The following is a 9759-nucleotide window of genomic DNA, read 5'->3' on the forward strand; positions in this document are numbered from 1 at the left end:
TATATTATATTATATTATATTATATTATATTATATTATATTATAGATAGATATAGATGAGTCTCTGATATGATCGAACAGGGCTCTTCTTATGCAGTTTACGGCAGGTCAGCCCAGGCTTGAGACTGATCTAACAATGCAGACCAAACCACATCCTATTAGTTCTAAACATCCCCACTCCAATCCCTTGTGAGTGGATACATTATTCTTCTATACCAACTTGCTCCCTCTCTCCTCTTTTCCAAACTTCCCACCCTTCTGCATACACTAAAGGAATAAAAGCCATGGACAATTTGCCCTCTCTTAAGAACTAATGCAAATAAAAAGGAGAGAAACCCAACTCCAGGATGTTGCTCTTACCATTCTTGACACAAGAACCCATTCAGAGTTTGCTTGCACTGGCTGGACCATACTTTCATTGTGGATATACTACTGCAGTTGTGACTGAGAATTTTTTAACACTGTTCTTTCCCATGAAGTCAATGCACACACACTCACTCAGTATAAACAGTCCCTCTTGGCAGTATTGTACTCTGGTCTGTGTTTGTGTAACCCTCATCAAGCTTGCTCCCTGCCTCTCCGTTCCCTAAGGGGGTAAGAATTCAGAGTGAATCAATCTCTCTTTTATCTCCATACATTTCTAGAAAGATCAAAGCTTCATTATCAGTAGAATATAAATGCCACAACATTATAAATCCGGCGCATCAAGATGGAACATATCATCTTCTCACCATTAAAAAAGTGTTCTTTCTTTTCTTTTCTTTTTTTAAAAAAGAAGGATGCAACATTTTGGTAACATTTGAGAGCATGCCTTAAAAATGATCCCACATTTTTCAATCTACCTTCTGCTTCAGTGGCAACACAAACAACTGCCCATTTGGCTTTACCAGTTTTAAAAGTAAGCTTATCCCTCGATCTTCTTCTATTCTTAACTTTCAAACATTGAAGTTATCTCCCCCTGCCACTGCTCCCGATCGCTTTCCAGAGGAAAACATGAGGGGTGGGTGTGGCATCCAAGCCTCTTTCAACATCTTCATAAATTATTATAGTACCAGAGTGGGATTCAGGGGCCATGGTGAAAACACAGAGGATGTGGGCCTGTCCGTGAAAAATGAGAAGATAAGATCTGTTAAAAAAAAAAAAGGTTAGTCTGTGGGAGCGAGAAAGCAATGTGGTTTTAATTTAAGTCTGGGAATCAGATTTAACTGTGGAGATGACAGCGCTTGAAGCTCTGCAGTCTTTGCAGGAGACCCAAACAGCTGGTTATCTGAGTGCAAGGAGCCAGCACTCAGCTGGCGCATGTTGCTTTCATTCATTTGAAGCCAATGCAGTTAAGCAAATTCAAAAAAGGGAAAAGAGATAGAGAGAAAGAAAGCCCGAGTACCTGGCCCAGTATCTTTTCCTGATTCCGACCCCCTCATCTTGGCACCAGACCAGCATTGGGCTTGAATCTATTGCTTCCTTAAGTTTTCCATCTTTAAATGGATTGCATGTCATGTCCCATATGTTGATACCAAAGCTGAGTCCAGGGGACAGCAAGGGAAGGGGGAGAAAAAACCCTGACAGACTCCTCTTTGGAGACAGGAAATTTTAATCATATCTCTAATACCTGGCAAACTCTTTTGGCGTCTGCAATTATCCTCCAAGTCTGCAGTCCATTTGGGAAAGGTTAACTAGATGGGACTTTTCCTAGAGACAATTAAGAGACAATTTCAGACACTTCTGCTTGCTGGAGATATCTTATATAGCCTGAGAATAATAATGAATTTAAAACAATGACTTCTGTTTTTAATAAAAGCAAACGTTAGAGGGGGAAAAGTATACTTCCACTGGGTGGTATTCAACTAAGTTTTATTCAGAGCAGACCTCCTGAAATGAATGGGCCTAACTTATTCATGTAAAACTTAGCTGAATACCATCCCATTATTTTGATTATTAAAATTAAAATTAATTTATTATTTTAAAAAAGCAAACATTAAGAAAATTACTTTCTCGGTGTCATTGTCTTGGGCAGGATTCAGCTAACTAGTCCTGCCAGCAGAAGCTTGTGCAAGGACTTCCACTAGTGCAAGAGGGATTCTCCTCCCACCATGCACTCTGAAAGTGACTTGGGTAGGTCAGGAGAACCACAAAACGGTGTGTGGGAGAAAAAAAGGGGAAGATCTTTCTGCCCGACAAGCTGAAAAGCTTGAGCTGCTGGGATGGTTGCCATAGCATCATGCTACACTTCTCCCTATATTTTGTACCCCACTCTTCTTCTAGCACATTCAATGCAGGTCGTCCTATTTAGTCTTACAGCAACGATTCTGTGGCAAAATTAGGTTGACCAATAGGGCCAGCAATAGTTAAGTCATGCCAGATTTCTTTTTCTTACCTTTTCCTTGGTCAGTCTCTTCTCAGGGAGCCAAACCTCTCTGTTTCCTGTTTGTCAGCTACTGAATACATAGCGACATTCCAGCTACATTCAAACCATGAACCAGAGATACCCAGAAACTATGTATGTGCTGCAGTTCCTTTCCTACAATGAGAAACAAAGTGTCTATACATTTTGTTTTGAAATAAGAAGCATTTGTCAGGCCTCTTATTTTGAAAGGAAACGAAGGTCATTTGTAATGCCTCTGATGCCAGATTTAAGAAACTGAGTTGCTGTTATATGTAACAATCAACTTTTTTTTTTGTTTACTAACCAACACGTCTATATAAAAAGCTAAAAATAAAAACCTAGGAATGAAAACATCTTGTCCAGACTATATATTTTGTAGCACCCTGGGGCGTGGATTCCTTACTGTGCTGTGGCCCTCATAATGAGAAGATAAGTTTTATTATTTATAGCACAGCCAAAATTTTATTCTGCATCTGCTCTGATAAGATTTTTGGAAGCAAAACAAAGAGCTCGGAGTGTCCTATTTTATTTCCGATTTTTAAAAAAGTTTTCCCCCCTCCCAGCGAGCGTTCCCTATTTTCTCCTTGAGCAACCAATTCCTTTCTTTCTCACTGGTGAAAGATAACTGCAAGTCCCATGATTAATGGCTCATGCCCAACCTTTATCTTTTGAAAAACGTTCTTGGTCTGTGTAAGGGAGTGCTAACTGTTATATGGGGATTGTCATAATAAGCAGCTGGAGTAATCCCCTGGCATTTAAAAGAGGCCTGGACTCCTTTGAATCTTCCTTTTCATTCCTGTTGGCAGCGCCAGAAAAAAGATGCAGGAAAAAGATCTGTGCATAAGGAAGATGTTGTTGCACCTTGCATTGCAAATCCTGCATTGAGCGGGAGGGTGGGGTGGATTAGATGTTTTCCAAGACACTTTTCAACTCAGCAACTCTATGATTTTAACCTAGAAACAGTTGAAAGAGACAGAGCAAGATGAGTTATCTGAGGTAAAGGGCCTGAGACCTGGTTCACACACAGTGTTAAGCCACACTTTATTTAGGTCATGGTGCATTTAACCAATTTCGGGTTAACCCCAAATTGTCCCCCGCAGCTGATCAAACAAACTATGGTTCATTTCTCCAAAGCTTGTTTCATTTTCCAGCTGCTCTTGCCTCAGGCCTTTGTAGCTTGGTGAGAACCTAGGGTGTTGGGTTCATATGTAACACCAAGCAGTAGTTAAAACAAACTGAAGTTCTTAAGCCAACAACAATCCATGGCTTCAGATAATGGTTTATTGGCAGAAAGCAAACAATAGTTAAGCTGCAGGGCTGCGTTCACATATTGTCAGTTTGCATTTCTTAGTGCATAAAGTATTTATATAATGTGTAGAGATCTTTCCAATTCTAATTAATTCAAGAGGGTTCTGGAAGCTTCTGGAAGCTTCTCTGTGTGAAAGAAACAAGCAGAAGGTTCATGATGTTTGGGTTATTCCTTCAGAGAAGCTGAGTACACTCGGCTTAAACTGGTTCTGTTATCTTTTCTGCCAAGGTCATGCTGACTACAAAAGTAAGGCTGGAAGGTTTCACTTTCTCTTTCTATCTCTCTTCCTTCTGGTGTGGTGTTCTGTACATAGCATGCTTAGTGTTAAGATTTAGACTTACAAGTTATTGTAAGTTTAAGTCTGCCGCAACTGGATTTCTTATGGTCAGTGCCAATCCTGAATGTATTGGATTTGTAACCATTATGCTCATTTGCCTTCAGTAGCAGTAAAGCTCTGCTGGATGAAATACAATTGCCTCTGGTCTATTTTTTTTTGAATTCTGCAACGTGTTTAATTTTTTACTCCGCTAACTATACATGGGAATCTACTCTGGATCAATATTGAGTAGCATTCCATGACACATATAACACTTGACCATGGTTTCATAAACCATAGTCTGATGACTCATGGTTTGGCATTATGTGTGAGCCAAATCTGAATGTGTGGGCCACAGCCAAGAAGGCTGTGTCCCATGTATCCACCATCTACATTACATCATAAGCTACTGTTGAAATCTCTTGGTGGTATAGCACGTAGGAAAGTTATTCAAGAAATGCCCCTGAAGATACAAAATCTATAACATGCCAAGCGTTGGTAGTTAAACCTACCACTGCAGAAGTACAGTGGTACCTCGGATTAAGAACTTCGTTCTGGAGGTCCGTTCTTAACCTGAAACTGTTCTTAACCTGAGGTACCACTTTAGCTAATGGGGCCTCCCACCGCTGCCATGCCGCCGCCGTGCAATTTCTGTTCTCATCCTGAAGTGAAGTTCTTAACCCGAGGTGCTATTTCTGGGTTAGCGGAGTCTGTAACCTGAAGCATCTGTAACCCAAGGTACCACTGTACACTCCAAGTCCTGTCTTACGAGACCAAAGCAGAGCTGCTATTAATAGACAGGGAATATATTATAACATTGATTACTGCCTGGCTGTTTGCTTCCTGTTCACACTGGCTGCAAACTCTGAATAATGAGGAAACTCATTAAATGTGATTTATATCAGCCCATGTAATGTTAGGTGCACCATGGCTTGAAACAACTTAATTTGTTTGTAATAAGGATTGTCTGAAAGACTAGCAATTACTGTGCTGGAACACTTATTGGGAAGAGAGCATCATAAATACAGAAGCAAAAGACTGTGCTAAAGTTTACATGGTACATTAAAAGAAGCCCCAGTGCGGTGTTGCAAACTGGCAACAATTTATCCCATGTCTAATGATGTACAGTACTGCTAGTAACACACAATAAACTTTTAGAGTGATCCTTGTAGTCTCTCACAAAGCAAACTCAGGCCTCTATTGTTCACTGGTTTGCACCCCTCAGATACCAAAAACAGTTATGAAAACTAGACAGTACATCCATTAAAGTCAGTCCTGCATGAAGACTTTCTCAAGCAACTGTGTACAGTAGCAAATTTGCGCAAAGCACATATTTGGAAATCTCCCATGCAACCATTTAAAAACTGCATTGAATTGATAAAATATGGGAGACTTTGTTTACATTTGCTTACATTTACATTTGCTTACTAAAGGGCATTGTATTTTGATCTCAGCACATTACTTAGTCAAATATATGCCAATACAAGTATTATTTGAAGGTTAATACTGTGGAGTTTTATTTCTGCTATGGGCTTTTGTAGGAGTTGCATTTACCCTCTTAAGAATATTGCTGCTAGGGATTTTGGCTCCTCTCATTTTTTAATTTTCCCAGTCTTTAAGGTCATTTTATCATATTTCCACATTCATTTGTGATTCTGTTAAAAAATGTTAGAAGTCCACATAAAATTGCATCTGCATGTTAGTACAAATTTCTCCCTATATACACATATTTGCAAAGGACTTTACCCTAATATACTGCAGTTGTATGTTATTTGCATTAATATATGCTCTCTTACGCATACTTAAAAATGGAAGCAATCTTCCCTTGCTGTTAGGCATCAACTTCTACAGAGGCAAAGGATACAACAGAATGGGGGGAAAGGAGATGGGCTGAGAAGCTGGATGTATGAAAAACAAGCACAGCAACCCTTCACAATGGCAAGAATTGATGGCGATACAAAATTCATATACTAAAGTGTCTAGAGAACAGCATTACAAAATTCAGGAAAGTGTGATTTTTGAAATATGGTTAAGTTTCAGTTCATGTATTGCTTCACAAAGCATGAATATAGTGGAACTATATTGGAATATAATGCAAGTTTAATGGTCATTTTCATATTATTTGCATATGTTTTTCCCCCCAGAAGCAAATAAAATGGGAATGAGCGCTAAACTTGCACTATATTCCACTATGTTTCCAGAAGTAGCTTTTAAGTCACATGAAAACACAAATATAATTCAGAATTTAAGTTAGGGGAAAGTCGTGAAAACAGAACTGCCATGTGAATGCAGCCCAAGTGAGGAAGAGCAAAGTTAAAGGAACAGAGAAGAAAATGATTTCAAAAAAAGAAACAAGGATTGTACAGGAGAGGAAAACCTGATCAGCAAGCAAATTAAAATAGTGGAGCACTCAAATGCTTTCTTGAAAGAGTATTGTTGATCAACATGGCAGAAAGGAGTGGATTTATCATCAGCACCATTCCCTTGCTGGATCCCAAATGTCTTCCCATTCAAATTCTAGCTAGGCATGGCTTCTTAATCACAGCTCAGCAGAATAAGTAACCTGACAGCTCTGTCAATCAGTTCCATTTTAATTTGGTTGCTTACGTTACTATCACTAGCAGTAACAGGGTGCCACAAAACCAGCCCAAAGCAAACACTAACTTTTTTTTAAAAAAACAAACCTATTTCACTTTGAGAGTTGGGATGTGGAAGATATTTACACAAATTTAATTCCTTTTCATGTTTGCTTCATATTTATTGACCAAAAAGGTGTCAACAAAGAACTGTATCAACTTTCAAACATATGCTTTAAGTAAAAGAATGGACTCTACAAGTGTAAGAAACATAGGAAGTTGCCTTATACTGAGTCAGTTGAAACAGAAGGCACCGGCTGAGTATTCCACAATACCGGACCAAAGACACTAAAGACTGCATTTGTTGTTGTTATCAAATGAGCTTCTGAAACTCAATGAATGAAGCTCTCACAGAAGATCTGAGCGACTGAGCTAGGATATAAGGATTCAGGCAATCCCAAAGGTACCTAAGTTGTTCTAAGCTTTGCAAATTAATACAAGGACCTTAAACCTGGCTCAGTAGTACATGGGCAGCCAGTGCAGCTGTTTTAACAATGGTGCCATGTGTTCCTGGCCAGATGCCCCCATCAGCAGTCTGGCTGCTGCATTCTGCACCAGCTGGAGCTTCTGAACCAGACCCAAGAGCAGCCCCACATAGGGCGCATTGTACAATTCCCTCTTCATGAAAGGATTATGTGCACATTCTCTAAGAGGCCTGGTGAATGTGCACAATGGCCAGTTATTATGCACATGAACCACTCAAACTACACCCCCCTAAACATATGTTCAAGCTCCCCTCTGTTCTCAAGGGGGAGGGGAAAGCCCTGTTATCTGCCCTCAGCCTTAAATTATGCTCTTACCTGCTTAAAGGGGCAATCTACCCTGGGCAATGGAGAATAGTAAATCACCTTTGTGAGCAGAGAATTTTTCTGACTTATCTAAAGGCCCTCATGTTCTCTTTTTATGAAGTTATACTCTGCCTGTCTCTGAATATAATAAGCTTGTCATAAATAGTCTCTTTTATAGAAGATGGGAAAAAAAGAGTCTCCAAGAATTTGGAATATGTTCCTGTAAAAGTCTTAGGCATACATTTTTCTCCATGTTTGGCCTCCCAAATTGAAGCCTGCAGAGTTTAATGCATCTGATCCCATTTCATCTGGCCATGATGGGAACAGGATGCTGGACTAGATGGGCTATTGGCCTGATCCAGCAGGCTCTTCTTATGGCTGAGATGATCACTGTGAAATACCCTGTACTTTTTTCCATAAAACAAAAACCCCAAACCACTAGAGCAATATACAAATGTTAAAACTTTTGAGATGTGGTGGGGGAACAAATACATTACAGAATAAGTCTCACTCATTAATGGATGTTTTCATGACTAAGTACTGATATATTATATTAGTTCTTCTGGAAACCACTGTAGGCAGAGATCAGTAAGGTGGTTGTATTGCAGAAATTCAGTTAATTTAGTCAATTAAGGGCATAGCTGCAAGTCAGACAAACACAACCATTTTATGATTAAGGTGTTCTGTGCCAACCATCTCCAATACCTTCCCGAATTGTAGGCCACCACCCTTTTTATCTTGTCATGCAGACCTATGTTCCACAGAGGATGTGTTGTTCGTTAAGCAGAACATCATAATGTTCTATTTGCAGAAACACAACAAAAAATAGGGAGACATCAGTTCTGTCAGTTACTACATGTTTATTCTGGATATGGAACATAGGAGATAAATAGAAATGTGTTTTAGGAAAATTCATGACTCTACTTATCAGAGTTGATTGTAGCTTTCTTCTTTGCATTGCACAGCCATTGCTATTTCCTCTTCAGATTTTTTTTTTTTGGGGGGGGGTTAAACCTTAGCTTCCCATTAGAAGCTGTATTTGCAAATAATATTCTTTTAGTCTAGGTTAATATACCTTTAGTGCTTTTGACAAACCTCTGCCAAGGTTTGGTGCTTTGATCACAGACATGCTTCTAAGCTATTCTACTAGATCTGATGGAGGAATGGATTTAACCCCTTCTCCCCCAGCAAACTGGGCTCCTTTAAAAAAGAAAAGGAAATGCAAGTAGGAGTTGTGGCTTGCAGTTTCTACGGATTATTTTTATGAATTATCTGGTATTTTCAAAACAGAAAATCAATCACAGACCAGCCCAAAAGCAGGATGACTTTATGCTATGAGTTTTTATTAGCAATGCAAAAATTGTATGGCCTTCACCTCACTTGTTTTTGCTTGCCAGGATCTGAGATGTGCCTCCCAGACTTTCTCACAATGTGACAGAGGATGCAATGCGGCGCCTTTCAAGTTCATACACTGTTCACTAGTGTGCCTAACAATACTGTATACTAAGCCACAACTGTTTCTTGCACCAGCCTGGGAGCTGGCATGGCAAAAATACAAAGCATTTATTTCTCTTCCTCCTCTCCCAGTTCGTCCTCCCTGGCTCTATAATGCAATGCAATGGTGACTCGGCTGCTTTATGTCCTGCTGCTGCCTAAGCAAGTTTACGATTGCAGCTGTAATGTTTCTGCCTTACTTTATCACAGTTTCAACTTTAGAAAGTTCTCTTGGAAAATTTGTTTTAAAAAGTCAAATTTGTTTTAAAAAGTACCAACTACTTACTATACAATGTGAACCTCATTGAACCTCATCAGTTCTCTATAACTCACAGGTGATATCTGTTAAGCTAGAATGATCTGGTGAAACAAGTATTTGTGCCTTGTGTGTGGCAAAGCCTTCTGTGTTTCATCTTTCCTCATATAGCATATAACAGCCCATCTGGGAAAAAGACCCTTCCAAGTGCCAAGAAATCGGAAAGAGGTTTGGTCAGAATCATAGAGTTGGAAGGGACACCTGAGGGTCACCGAGTCTAACCCTTGGCAGTGCAGGAATCTCAACTAAAGGATCCATGACCAATGGCCATCCAACCTCTGCTTAAAAACCTCCAAGGAGAAAGGAGAATCTACAACCACTGTTCCACTGCTGAAGCCCATTCTCAGCATACAATAGAGGATCTACCTGAGCAAGAATGCTTTAACTAAGGATGATCTGAGCTGACACCAAAAACAAAGCACCAGATTTTGCCGAAAGTACACTTTATAATGAAAATTAGAGAGAGGTATTCCAATCTCTTCCCAACACATGAAGGTTATAAACTCATCAGGCTTGCC

At 39.6% G+C, this 9759-nt stretch overlaps 1 long non-coding RNA gene across 1 annotated transcript; it reads right to left on the bottom strand.

The window, feature by feature from the left end:
• Positions 1-816: 816 nt before the first annotated feature.
• LOC310681800 lies at positions 817-2439 on the bottom strand. Its single transcript, XR_014513632.1, has 3 exons — positions 2374-2439; positions 1384-1518; positions 817-1125 (listed from the first exon to the last, which is right to left on the bottom strand). It is a non-coding gene; the product is annotated as an uncharacterized lncRNA (long non-coding RNA).
• Between the last annotated feature and the right edge of the window lie 7320 nt (positions 2440-9759).

This window comes from Podarcis tiliguerta, assembly GCF_965153285.1.
Source record: "Podarcis tiliguerta genome assembly, chromosome: 7".
Classification (NCBI taxonomy): Eukaryota; Metazoa; Chordata; class Lepidosauria; order Squamata; family Lacertidae; genus Podarcis; species Podarcis tiliguerta.